The 14,587-nt window shown below is 33.0% G+C and overlaps 1 protein-coding gene across 5 annotated transcripts in view; it reads left to right on the forward strand.

The window, feature by feature from the left end:
* Positions 1-14,587, forward strand: part of LOC6580120 (neuropeptide CCHamide-1 receptor) — a 31,255-nt gene that overhangs the window by 5,839 nt on the left and 10,829 nt on the right. The window lies entirely within an intron of this gene.

Below are 14,587 nucleotides of genomic sequence, written 5' to 3' on the forward strand. Positions count from 1 at the left end.
AGTGCAGCCCAAACTCAACTGCTGCATAAACTGCGCAGTAAGTAGAGCGTATTTATATAAGTGAGGGTATGTGAGTATAGGCATCTATATGCTTTTATGTAAAAAATTGTAAAATAATCATAAAAAAATAAACAAATACAAATTTACTGAAATAAATAATTCATAAAATAAATAAAAATTTTAATAAATATCAAAATATGAATACATACAAATTTGAATAAATAAATGCTATTTAAATATGAAATTTTTGTTTATTTATATTAGTTTTTTAATTTTTGTTGTTTTTGTTTATTTATTTTACAATGTCTAAAAAGAAAATAACTACAAAAATAATTAAATAAATCCCATAAAATTTTAAATAATTAAGTACATGAATAATTCATTATAATTATATTTTTATTTTAGTTGTTTATTTATTTCATTATGTGTGTACTTGTTTTTTTTTTTTTTATATATTTTTTTTATTTTATTAATGAATATTTTAAAATGTTTAAAGAAAAAAGTGTACAAAATAATTAAATAAATAATAATAATAATTTTTAAATAAATTATAAATTTAAAAAATACATTAATATTTATAATATTTTTATTATTAATTATATTTTTATTTTAGATATTTATTTATTTTTGTACTTGTTTATTTATTAATGAATATTTTACAACGTCTAAAGGGAAAATAAGTACAAAAATATTTAAATAAATATATAAATAAAGTAAATAAATGCAAATGTGAATTAAAAAAACCCAAATTATTTATTTATTTATTATACCCTGAACCCATTTTCAATGGGAAATCAGGGTATAATGGTTTTGTTGAAATGTATGTAACAGGGAGAAGGAGGCGTGGCAGACCCCACAAAGTATATATATTCTTGATCAGGGTGACGAGCTGAGTTGATTTGGCCCTGTCCGTCTGTCTGTCCGTCTGTCCGTCTGTCCGTCTGTCCGTCTGTCCGTATGTATGAACGCGTCGATTTCAGAAGATATAAGAGCTAGAGACTTCAAATTTTTTTTAAAATGTCCGTAATTACAGCGCGCATATCAAGTTTATCATTAAAAATCGATAACTCATCTCGATCTTTTTTTATCGATAAAAAACCTTATCGAAACCCAGTTATAAAATTATATCTTCTACACCTTTATTGCTAGAGTCTCCAAATTTTTAATGTATATTATATGCAATTTATACAATTTCGGTTTTTGTTAAAATTTACCCCTCACCTCTAAATTCACCCCCTCACCCTCACTTTTGTAAAAAGCGTATTTCAAATACTAGAGACTTGTGCTTTGGCAATTACATGCATATTCATGTTATTGTCATAATCTAAAAGTTTCATGAAGATCGTACGTCCATAAAAAAAGTTATTAAACAATTAAGTTCTCATAGTAAGCGCACACTGCAGCCCATGCGTGTTTATGCGTGGTTGCTTGTATGTGTATGTGTGTGTGTGTATGCGTTTGTGTATGTATGCGTGTGTGTGTGTATGTGTGTCTGTATGCGTGTGTGTGTGTATGTGTGTCTGTATGCGTGTGTGTGTATGTATGCCTGTGTGTGCGTACGTGCGTGTGTGTGTGTGTGTGCGTGTTTCTTGTGTAAGCTGAAAGTCGCGAAAAAGTATTGAAATATCTATTGCTCCAAGGGTTCAGGGGATCTCGTAGTCGAGCAGTCTCGACTAGAGCTTTCTTACTTGTTTTTATTTTATTTTTATTTTTATTTTTATTTTTATTTTATTTTATTTTAGATATTTATTTATTTTTGTACTTGTTTATTTATTAATGAATATTTTACAACGTCTAAAGGGAAAATAAGTACAAAAATATTTAAATAAATATATAAATAAAATAAATAAATGCAAATGTGAATTAAAAAAACCCAAATTATTTATTTATTTATTTTTTTTTAGTTATTTATTTATTTAATTACTTTTCTGTTCATTTATTTATGTATATTTTTTTAACATAATTAAAACTTCATCATTTAAAAATTGAATGCCTTCCAAGGTACATTACTCCTAGTATTATATTAAGCTTATGCTTTTCAACAACTTTATGCCATTAAGCCAAGGTCAGGATTATTTAGCCAAACACTTGAACCAAATTTCACTTGAATGGCGCCCATAAGTATGCAACGGGGTTTTTGGCCCTGCTGCAGCAGCACAAAAACCAAAAGGCAATTAGTGTTATTATATTTGATTGTGTGAAACGCGAAGCCGCAACATTACAAATGCAATTTGCAATTTGCATTTTGCATTTCATTGAAAGGATTGTTTGGTTTTTCTGCAAAATTTACAAAATTGCAGTTGGCACGCGCGCGTTTTGCGCATTTTCCGCTCCCGCTTTTCCTGCTTCTATGTATGTTTTGACGCATGCCAGAATTATGTCGACATTCTCATTAATTAACTGAGCTGAAGCAGACGTTTTTAATACTTTCGTCAAGTCAGTTTTGATAAGCGCACGCGCCCAGAATTAATGAAATGGCAGCGACCTTTGAGTGGGCCGAAAGGGCGGGAGGGGGAGGGACGGGTTAGTGTTTGGCTGTCGCTGCTCTTAGCTGAAATTAATTTATCTTTACATGTCTAATTCCATTTCAGAGCTAGCTAAACAGTTTTGCAAATTGATAGTAGCTGTTGTAGTTGGCGTTCCTCTAGATTGTTGTGGCAGACATAATGAGCAAAGGGTTCTTTGAGTTGGCTACGAATTAAGTGTTACTCTGTAGTTATTGGATAATGGTTCGAAAGGGGTACAAGCATGGAAGTAATTTAAGTCAATGAGGAGATATTATGGCAGTGTTATAAAAGAGCATAGTTGTAGTAAAGGATATCCTTAGTATAGTATCGTTAAATAGTCACATATATTTAGTTAGTTATATAGGATATCTTCAGTATAGTATCGTTATATAGTTATATATACTATAGTTAGTTATATAGGATATCCTTAGTATAGTATTGTTATATAGTTATATATATTTTAGTTAGGTATAGTATAGTAGTAGAAATCTATTTTTTCATTTCTTTATTTCATGTTTTCTGAATATGTGCTTGTATTTAGTCTATTATAATGCCTGACTGTAAGTGCAGTAGCTCCAAGTTCAACTTCGGCGCACTATAAAGTGTTCTTTATCTACTTCCTAAAAATCTACAGCCGCGTCCATTTAGATAGCTCCGCGTATCTGTGCGCATTTAAATGCCTGTGCGCTGTTCATATGTCTGAATATATATTTACATTTTGCTATTTATATATATGCACATATGTGTGAGATTTCTATATATATATGCAAATTTATTTATATGTAATGCATGTTTATTTTTATGTCTGGCAAATCTTATTAGAAATTAGTTTCAGTCTGCTAAAGATTTTGCCTAACTAGGCAGATATAATCAATAAAAATGTTTATCAACCTAATTGGTTTGGCAATTTATCCTTAAATTTATGAACTTGCTTTATAGAACTGGCCTTTACCAAATGGTTGAATGTGAATGTATTCCCAGTTGATCCTTAGTGTTTGACTTTCGTGAACTTTGGCAACTTAGACATTAAAAAGTTAATAGCGTTAATTGGATTTATTAAGTATTCAAACTGGTTTTATATTCGTCCAGCTATTCCATATTTAAAATATCAAAAGAGTAGACTAGTCCTATAAAATTTTATAAAATGATCGGTGGACCCTAAGATTTGATATTCGAAATAAATGCATACAATATGTTAAGTACAGTGTGATGAAACTGTCAGGATAGTAGGGTATTTATTGAGAAGCACATTTCAATAACGGGAAAATACCAAGTACGCTTGGTTTTCGTTTGAATTACTTAAAATACTCTATACTGCATATACAGTCGAGTCCCGATAATTCGAAATGGCAAAGGGATAAATTTTTTTCGATTTACACAGAAATTCAAAATTATCGAGAATTATCGATAACACGATTTTCCATTTAAAGGGGTACAAATTATCGAGACTCGACTGTATATACTCTATATTATACTCTATATCTATTTAACTTACTTTAGTGAAAGGCAAAAGGTTTCTCTACAAACGTAGATCAATGTAATTTTAGCCACGTGTGCGAAGGCTAACCAAAGAACTATTACTCATGTTGAAGTGCAAAAGTCAAGAGTCAATTTGGAAACTGCGAGGGGAATAGTAAATAGCGTCAAGCAAATTGAATCTGTGGGCATTTTTCATAAGTGATAGTCCAATGGCAAAATTTTTTGCTTTTTATCACATTTAATGAGTCTGGCTAGAGGCGTGGCCAACAGCAGCAGCAGCAGCAGTTGCTTCATGTAAGCTGTCATGTAATTTAATACGAGCAATGGCATTGCCGACACCCAACCAATTAACTGGAGGCCATTGTGCGCAGATGGACCCAGAGCTGGCCGCAGGATGGAGCAATGTGAGACAAATTACAAAATGAAAATGATATATGTATATAGGAGTATATAAGTATATCTGCTGATGTTTGCTGGGACAGAGGCGGCAACACACACACACACACACACATACACTTGGTGAATTTATGTGTGGCAATTGAAATTGTTGCTCTTGATGAAGCGGGGCGGCTGCTGCTGCTTCGGGGTGCTTCGCCTCCTTCTATGGCTTCTTCAAAGGCAATGCCCAGAAAATGCAGTGTTTTGAGGCAGCTGCTAGAATTATGCAAATTTTTGCTACAGCTACAGATAGCGGCTTGAATTAATGAGCTCTAGTAAAAATGTGAAATGGCCAAGCGTTTAAAGGCATCCCGAAAAGTTAAGTCAGGCAGAAGAGGTTGTCTAGAGGGTATTCGCACAGCGGGCGCCTTGTGTCATATGCAGGCCGCAGCTGAATAACTGAATATCGATTGAATATTCGCTTGGTTATTTCACAGAGTCATCCATGTGGCATCTATATATGTATATATATATATATATATATATATATATACTTATATGGCAGATCCTTAGCAGCTCAACTTCAATATTGACAATGCTTGGACATTTAGCTGAACTTCATCAATCACAAATCTTTATCAGGCATTGTTCAAGACGAACTCACATATGTATGTATGTATGTATGTGCTTCTGACTTCATTGTTTTCGCGCCACAAAAGCTCTCGTTGACCTGGCTTATAGCTGCACCACCATTACTCAACTGCCACACTCTTCATTTACATGCGCCGGCACACGTCCACGCGCGCTCCATGCAATTTATAAAGTTGCCCCAAACACGAAGAGACCCAGCAAAAAAGTAAATATATGACCTCAAGTGCACAATTAGAGTTTTGCGGCGGAATCGCACAGCAATTGGTGTTAAGGTGGCTGAATTCATTAAGGGAAGTGAAATGCAAACTCAGAGCTTAATTTAAATGGAGGGCAAGTAACACTCGAGGCATTAAGCTCCAGGATATTTAGAGAGCGAAATGGGAAATGGCTGAAATTGGTTAAATGGGGTAAAGACTTCTAATGGAAGCTGTCGAGCTTTAGTGAGAACTGTGATTGTAGTCACTTATTTATTAAGTTTAATGTTATTTGAATTTATTTTAATTATTAATAATTTTATTTTAAATAATATTATTTATTTAGTTAAATGTTTTTTTAATTTATTTTCATTACTAATATTTTTTTTAAATAATATTATTTTTATTTAATTTATTATTTTTTTATTATTTTTTTTAATTATTTAAAATTATTAATAATTAAAAAAAAAAATAATAAATTAAATAAAAATAATATTATTAAAAAAAAAATATTAGTAATGAAAATAAATGTAAAAAAACATTGAACTAAATAAATAATATTATTTAAAAGAAAATTATTAATAATTAAAAAAATAATTAAAATAAATATATAAATATTATTTATTTAGTTTAAGATTATTTTAATTATTTTAAATATTTATAATTTTTAAAATAATATTATTTATTTAGTTTAATGTTATTTTAATTAATAATTTAACAAATTAAAAACTGATCCCTTGCCATTTCCAATTATCGGGACTTGACTGTAATATAAATTGTATGTATGAGAGCACAAAGAAAATGAGATCTACACCTCTAAAAAAATGATAACGATGCTTAAGTATATATTATAAGTTGTCTTAGTCTGTATTCTTAGCTGAAGCGCCAATAAACCTAACTGTATTTAAATTAAATATATAATATGTACTACAGTTCAGGCAGGAATCGAGGCATTTTTATGGTATGCTAGACTCATTCAACTTTACTTTTGTTTGTTAATCTATAATTTAATTTACTACCCACATTGGTTTCTTATACTGCCTCTGCTCTATTCAGTGGGTACAGGATATACAGGGATCTGCAGACACAGTTCAGAAGTTCAGCTCTCCTTTTAGCTGTTCGCAAAGTTTTGAGCTGCTAATTGCATCAAACTAGTTGCAGCCATGGTACATGGCTTGATGAAACTTCTGGGGAAGTTGCATTAAAATTCTATTTGTAGCTTGGGGCTACATTGGCATGGCGTAATTTTATCCACATTTTCGAACTGCTGCTCATCTTGATTGAGCGGCTGTAGTTAGTCGCGTGGCCACGACCACGCCCACACACTTTTGATGTTGGCAAATAGCTTAGCGAAATGACATCGGCTCTCATTTTGCCTCTGCCAGCTGCCGCAGGCAATGGCCACTAAATGCCAACGCAATTTTCTTGGATACTCGATTTCCGGCACTTCGGCAGTTTTTGACAATTTTCAGGCATACTTTCGGCAAGGCAATGAAAATGAATGTTACAGCGATTATATAAATTATATAGATAATGGCTATTGCCCGCCCATACCCACACCCACACACACACACACACACACACACACACACACACACACACAGACACACTGCTGTTATGCCTCGCACAAATTGTAGCTATATTATTAGCTATAAAGCTATAAAAAATCATAAATGACTTTAGAGCGGTGAATACGATACGCAGATTAAGCCCCAAAATGTTGCCAACAACAAAAACTTGAATACCATCTGAATAGAGAGAAAAATTTTACAGAGTTTTTGTTTTTCGTTTGTTTAATATTCTTAACGGCTGCTTAATGTGTGTGAATTAAAATCAGTGTTGCCAAATCAGCTTTTTTCACGTCAACTCTTTTTTTTTTGAAAATCCAATTGCGGGAAAATTTCCAAAACAGCGGGCAGCGGGAATACTGGATTTTTAAAAAAGCTAATTTAATTTTTTCCGCTTTTCTCCTAACTGATCAATTTGTCATAATTAGTAGCGATTAATCGTATGGAGAAGTGTTTGTCATTGCAGTTGAATTAAAACTAAATAGTTTCTTAGGTCAATTTTTATGAACGAACCAATCGATAATAGAGTGGAACTAACTAAACTAAAATATGATATATATTTTATTCAATATAACTAATTGTGAGCAATAATATGTCATGCAGAGTCTCGTATCATTCAGCTTTTGTCATGCAGCTGCCCTAATTCAAGTATTGTTTTTGTTACATTCACTAGAAGAGTTGAGCCAGTTAATCACACGTTTCATAAGGCTATGCCTTTTATTTAGCGAGTAAATTCTGATCAATATTTCCACAAGGTTCATTGATGTTCTATCCACCGAGTGTCATATCATTCAGCATCTGTCATGCGGTGTCAGAGTATTTAGGTTCTGCCATAAATTGGCTAGAAGATCTAAGCAATGCATTTATAGCATTTATATATCATTTAGAGCATTTATATATCATGAATATGTTTTCTACTTCATTTCGATAAAAAGTTATCAAAACGTTATCGCATTCGATCAACAGTTATCGAGGAGTTATCGAAATCGAGTATTGCGTATCGAAATTGATTGGTTGGTAAACTGATGGCTTAATGTGTACTATATTAATATTATATATTTATATATATGTACTTATATTCCCCAAGGGGCAGGCAGAGTATTTGATAGTCTCATTCACATTCGGCTAGCTCTCAGCCCCTTGTTTCCTTTCAAATTTTATGAGATCTAAAAATTTTAAAATATCTGTTTATACTCGTGTCTGTGTCCTATAAAAATCTTAATATGCGATATAAAAACAGAATATGTCGATTTTAGTCTTGGCTTGTGATTTATTTATGTTTATTGCTTGAAATAACATTTGATTTGATTTTTCATTGGCAACAAATTTATGTAATTTACCGAACGTTGCCTTTTCACTCGCGTCCGACAATTTCAATTACGTTCGGCACAACAAATGTGCGGCAACAAATCGCTGTCTGTGCCTAAGCAAACGAAAAATGAAAGAAAAACAAAGGAGAACATACAAGTGCGACGAGTCAACCTGACTGGGAGATACATCTTTATGTTACAGAAGCAGAAACAGCAAATATAATAATAAAATCTATATTTATCCATATTTAGGTTATATTTAATATAGGGATATATGATCAACAGGAATTCATCTGCACAGAATTTACAAATTACAAATCAAATTTATCATTATATGCCAAGTCTTTATCCACAATAAATAAAAAGCCAATATACTCTCTTTGCACCTTGTGAATGTGCAACGTATAACATAGCCGGAAGTAAGTCTGCCACAGTCACGCATATTTCATGATGTCCTCAGACACCCACACAGACACTTACACGCACACACACGCACACATACACATCAATATACAATAAGCATAACGACTGTAAAATGCTGTTGACTCGCGTTATTTATGACCAAATATTTTGCATGATTCTCTTTGTTTATTTCATTTCCCGGGGGAAAATAAAGAAAACAATTTACCTTTAGACAGGTTGAGGCTTTTATGCTCTTTGTTGATTATGCATTGATATAATGTAGTTGAGTTTAAATATAGCATTTTTATATTGTTAATATCTGACAAAGAAACTTTTGTTTAGTGAGACTTCACTCAGAGCGCTATATAGCTTACATAACATTCAGTAGAGCTATAGTAGTCCATTTAATGTAGGAATTAATTTTACAAATAGATTTAGTGAGGGTATCTTTAGAGTTGTAATTGAATTTAAATTGTTCCTAACTACTGCCATGTTCAATTAAAATATACCCCATTTATAAACACTTGTACAGGGCATACAGAATACGCTGGTCTGATTAAACAAATTTCTACACAAATACTGAATGAAGAAAAAACAGCCTTAAAAACAAATCTATTTAAAGTTAAATAATTCTATTTGAATTATAAAACATAAATAAATAGCATATTTAGTTTATTTTTAGTCAGCAGATGAAGCAAAATCCAAAATAGAGCCAGATAAAGTAATTTTGTTAAACCTGTTGAAAATCTGATTTATATATTGTATGAAGGAAACATGCTTAGAGCAAGTCTTTAGATGAGCACTCCTTAAGGAGCTCTTGGCGCTACAAATGTGATGCCAGAATTATGATGCTCTACGACAAAACTCTAATGACTCACAAAAAAAAAAAAAAAAAAAAGAAGAGAAAGAACAAATAGCAAATCATGGCAAAGACACAAGACTTAACTGAAACTAAGCCCTGAATGGCTGACAGATAAGACTCGCATTTGCTTTCACTCACTCACATATGTACTATAAATAGCAGCAGGAGTCGGGACTGGAACTGGCTATTTGTTGAACTGTTTGCGTTAAGATAAACGTGGCCGTTTTTTTTTTTTTTTTTTTTTTTTTTTTTTTTTTTGTGTTCTGCTTTTTCGTCCGAACTGAAAATGCGACAGTTTTTAAGTGAACTGTTGATAAATTGCATTGATTTATCAAATCTACTCGCTCATGTAAGCATGTGTTGATAACTGCGTGTGTGTGTGAGTGTGTGTCCATGTGTAGGTGTGGCAGGCAGCACTCTAGTTGGGAGTTCATAAATATGTGGCATCCAGATGGTCGCCAGATAAGCGAACATTCGAGCTGTCATAAACTACAGAAGCTTTTTGTGGTCTGGCGTGGAGCGATTTAAGCTGTTTATTGATATAGGCTAACAGGTTTGTTTGTTGGCCCTAATGGCTGGCAGCTAACCGAAAAAAAAAAAAACAACAAAAATATCAACGACCAATGTCAAGCACAAAAAATTATTGTACGAAAATTATGATGGAAATTAAATCATATAATGCTTGAGTTATGCAATTTGATATGAAATTTCCTGTGCAGTTTCTAAATTTCAATTAGCTAAGTGAAGCACAAACAAAATTCAACTAACGTCTGTGTGTATTGGTGTCTGTGTGTGTCTGTCTGGGCAGCCTTGAGACTGCTTGCTGGCCATTGTATTAACAAATTAATTACGAGCTAGGCAAACAATGCGACCAAAGCTGACATTTTCACAGAACGCGCACAATTTTATCAAAAGTTCCATCAGAAGTTCTCATTTAAACGGTACAAGAATTGCTGCAGCTGCTTTGATAAGCCCAACAATAATTTAATTAGCCCGAAATCATGGCACGCTTCTGGGCCCTATTAAATACTTTGGACTCCTCCACTTACAATTTACAATTATGTAAACGACTTTATATTTCAATTAGATTTGGCATTTAACAAAATCCCCTGCCAGCTGCTGACCCCCACTCCTGCTCCCTTGGGAGCAAAAGTTCGCCCAGAATTTCACTCTTCATTGACTGACAAAAGACGTGAAAGCTTCACTTTGCTTTGTTGTATATGTGTGTGTGTGTGTGTGTGCAGTGTGTTTGTGTGTGGGAGAGTAAATGTTTGTGCATCTGGGCCTAAAGTCATTGAAGTCAAGGTAACTTTGATTTTAGAGAGAGGGAGAGAGAGATAGATAGAAGTATTTAAGTGCTCGACTAGCAAAATACCCTGACCAGTGACAGGAAAAAAATAACTAATTAATAAATAATTAATATTTATTTAATATTTTTTTAACAAAATGTCTGATAAAAATATTAAAATAAGAGGCATATAAATTTAGTTATATTTTATATAAAATTTTTATATTTTATATATAATTATATTATATATTTTACTTATATATATTTATATTTTATTATTATTATTATTACTTTTTTATTATTATTATTTTATATTTTATTTATATTACTTTTCTAGCTGTAACATAAATTTAAACAAAATCAATTTACCCCATATAAATTATATTCACTGGGTATACAATTAATTTGCTGCTTGTAAACAAAAGAGCTGAAGAAAGATCAAGAAATATTAAATTTAAATGCAATTACAGTTGGATTCAAAATTGAATAATCTGTCTATTAAATATCAAAGGAAACAAATGTTGATATATGTGTGTGTTGAATAAACAAATCTTTAAGCAAAAATATATACATATTTACCTTTTATACTATGTACATACATATATATAATTAAATTGCCTTATTTGTAATGCATATCTATAACTAGAAGAGTCCTTTTCTCTTTCTCTTCCTCTCTCTGTATTTTGCAATTAAGACAAATAGCACAAAATTGTTATTTTATTGGTAAAGACCACAGAGATCACTACTCTTGCACTGTCATAAATTTGTGAAACATCAATTTTCATTTTCATAATTAAAATTTGCTTGAAATTGCGGCGTGCAGGAGTCAAATTTGATGAATCTTTTATAAAGTGCGCACGCCTGTCAAAGTTTTTCCTTCAAGCATTCTCAAATGATTCCTCAGCCTGGGAAAATTCGTATGAAAACTTTTGATGTGGTTGAACCGAGCTGCTGTCCAAAGTTAATAAGCTACGGCAACAAGTCGAGGGCATAGAGGGAATCATCCGGGCGAGTCCCGTTTGCCAACAAAGTGCTCACTGGCTTTCTGCATATCTGTGGCTAAGCAGACTTAGCGCCTGAGCTCTAGAAAATGGTGACAATTGAAATATTTCTGCATAAATTAGAATGTAAATTGAGTTGAAATTGCTTTGAATAGGTAATATATGACTAAAAGATACCCTGTTGCTCTGAAGTGTACCAAAGATTAGGCCTTATAATTGACAGGAATTTTGCAAATGATTATGCTGTCATCTTATTCTTCCATCAAGGTTCAATTGATTCGAGCTGCCTCGGCTCTAGTTACAAATACCCATTGATACTTCAAATTGAGTGCTCATCTTAGACTTAAGCTGTTGCTGATTTAAATGTCACTCCTAAATCCCTTTGGCTGTAGTTGGAAATTCCCATTGAGCCTTGACTTAATAGCTAAAGCAATGACTATGATAAGCAGTTTGATGAACAAGTAGAAGGAGTCTTCGTTTTGTTAAGCCAGATTATTGAAAGTTAGCTATATATATTTAACACTAAGATCTCTGATAAAGCAGTTTCAATAAGCCAGCACCAGCAACTTCTCTCAAGGCAGCTCCCACAGAGTTTTGGCATTTAATTATATTTAAGCACCGCCTTAAAGTTTATAAGACTAAAGCATAGCACCCAAAGCATATTCAAGAGGTCAAAAATAACATCTCGAGTATGTCAAGAAGTTGGCTTCTGTAGACATCTTGCCTCTTGGGGCAGAGTATTTCCAAACACGACCTTCGGCTCGCTTCAAATGCAAAACCTTGACTTTAAGCAAACATAAAGAATTTAATATAAATTGTGCATGTTTCTGCAAGCTAATTGCAATATGTATCCACAAGCTGAGCTTTAAGTTACAGAATAATAGCGCTGCCATGTTTATATCCTCAATCAACTGGAGCCGCTGGCTGTTCAGCTTCACACGACGTGCACCACTAAGGAGTTCATATGCGACGATGCTGTCATTACATTTCCAGCCATTAAACACACACACACACACACACACCCATAGATAGAAAGACACTTTCTCTTACACGCAGTGGGTCGTAAAATGTAACTGACGTTCTGGCTAGCTGGATGCTGGTTCGGGCCAACTTCACTGGGATTCACTGGTTGAAAAGGACGTCGCAATAATTGAAATCTGTGCGTGGCTTTTGCATTGACAGCTCCCAGGCATTTCTTTGTCATAAAAATATGAATAGTTCGTCATTCGACAGTCACGGTTCACTTCCGATTGCTCTACGCGAACGGACGACTCAAGTAGCTTTAAAGCCTTTAAAGTCCGCTATAGACTTCAAAATGCATTTAGTTCGTGGTCAACAGTTTAATGCCGAACATAAAAATCTGCATAACACATAAAAAGCTGTTAAGGCAACAAGCTTTCATGGTAATGTCAAAAGTTAATGCAATAAGAAAATAAACAACTGAGGAAGGCTATAGCAGTTGAGAGTGCCTGACTAGGAAGCACCTTGACTATAACTTCTCCCATAGCAACAGATGAGAGCAGTATGTCATATTAATATCGACTAAAATACGGTATGAGAAGGCATAATATATAGTATATATTAAAATGTAATTTTAAATTTATTTATCAAAATTATTTATTAGAATCGATTTGTTCTAAAACGTGCCTACGTCAATCATTTTCCGAACTAAAGCTTCTTCTGAATATTCGCAAAATGTGGTCTCCATATTCTTCTCCTCTAAGTATTTCCTCTCAATATTTCTTTTATGTGTTTCCACTAAGAATATAATTTATTTCTTCTAAGTGTTTCCTCTAAGAATTTCTGCTAAGTATTTCCTCTAAAAATTTTTTCTAAGTGTTTCTTCTAAGAATGTCTTCTAAGAATTTCTTCTAAATGTTTGTTCGAGAAATTTCTTCTAAGTCTATTTCGTTTAAGTATTTTGTCGCAGAGTTTCTTCTCAGTCTATTTCCTCTAAGTATTTTGTCGCAGAATTTCTCCTAAGTATTTCCTGATAACACTCCTCTTCAATTCACTTCACGTCACTTTACTGTAATGTACGATTGACCCCCACCAGGTCTGGACGACTGAAGAAATGCTCCCGGTGCTGCCCATTATATAGGGCGACTTTCACTCAAAGCCTAGGTCGCGCTCAGTCGTTGAGTTCGGCCTCAGGTAGAGCTCGTTGCAGTCGAACTTGAATTGACCAATGGGAACAGCCTCTGCTGCCGTAAGCACTCTCACTTCGTTTTACTCAGCTATAAATACGAAATGAATGCTGCTGCACACATACAAAGAAGTGAAATGATCTTCGGTTCCTTTTCTTCGTGTCTTGCTTGGTTAGACAGACAGACTGAGAGAGAGAGACCTACAGGGGAGGCAGAAAGAGAGAGATATACACACAGTTATACGAACACATATACAGGCAATGTCCGTTCATATTACGGTCTGTATATCTGCCTCTCTTTCTGTCTCCCTGTGTGTCTCTCAGTCGGTCTCTCCGTCTGGCTCTCTGCCTGTCTGTCTAACGAATGCAAGAGACAAAGAGTAACTACAGAAGACCGTTTAAGTTGTTTATATGTAGTTATAGTTAAATCGGAATAACTAAATAAATGCTTAATTAGGCTATTTGTTGATATTGCTCATGTACATTAATATTTATAAATATTATTATTAGATGGCATATTGTTCTCTTAACGAGTAGGATATAGTCTGCCTTAATTTCTAATCAATTAATCAATAATTAAATTAAGCGTTAGCCATGAATTAAATATTACTTAATATTATTTAAAAATTTAAATATTTATGCATATATACATATCTATATATGTATATATGTATATCAAATACTTTTTATCCTTTCAGTACCTGCTTTTTATTTTCCATTCGATTTTTTTAAAACTCAATTTTAATTTAGTTAAAAAATTTCAAACACCAATGCACAAATTTGTTTAAACTTTTCAATTTA

This window comes from Drosophila mojavensis, unplaced genomic scaffold (genome assembly GCF_018153725.1).
Source record: "Drosophila mojavensis isolate 15081-1352.22 unplaced genomic scaffold, ASM1815372v1 contig_80, whole genome shotgun sequence".
Lineage (NCBI taxonomy): Eukaryota > Metazoa > Arthropoda > Insecta > Diptera > Drosophilidae > Drosophila > Drosophila mojavensis.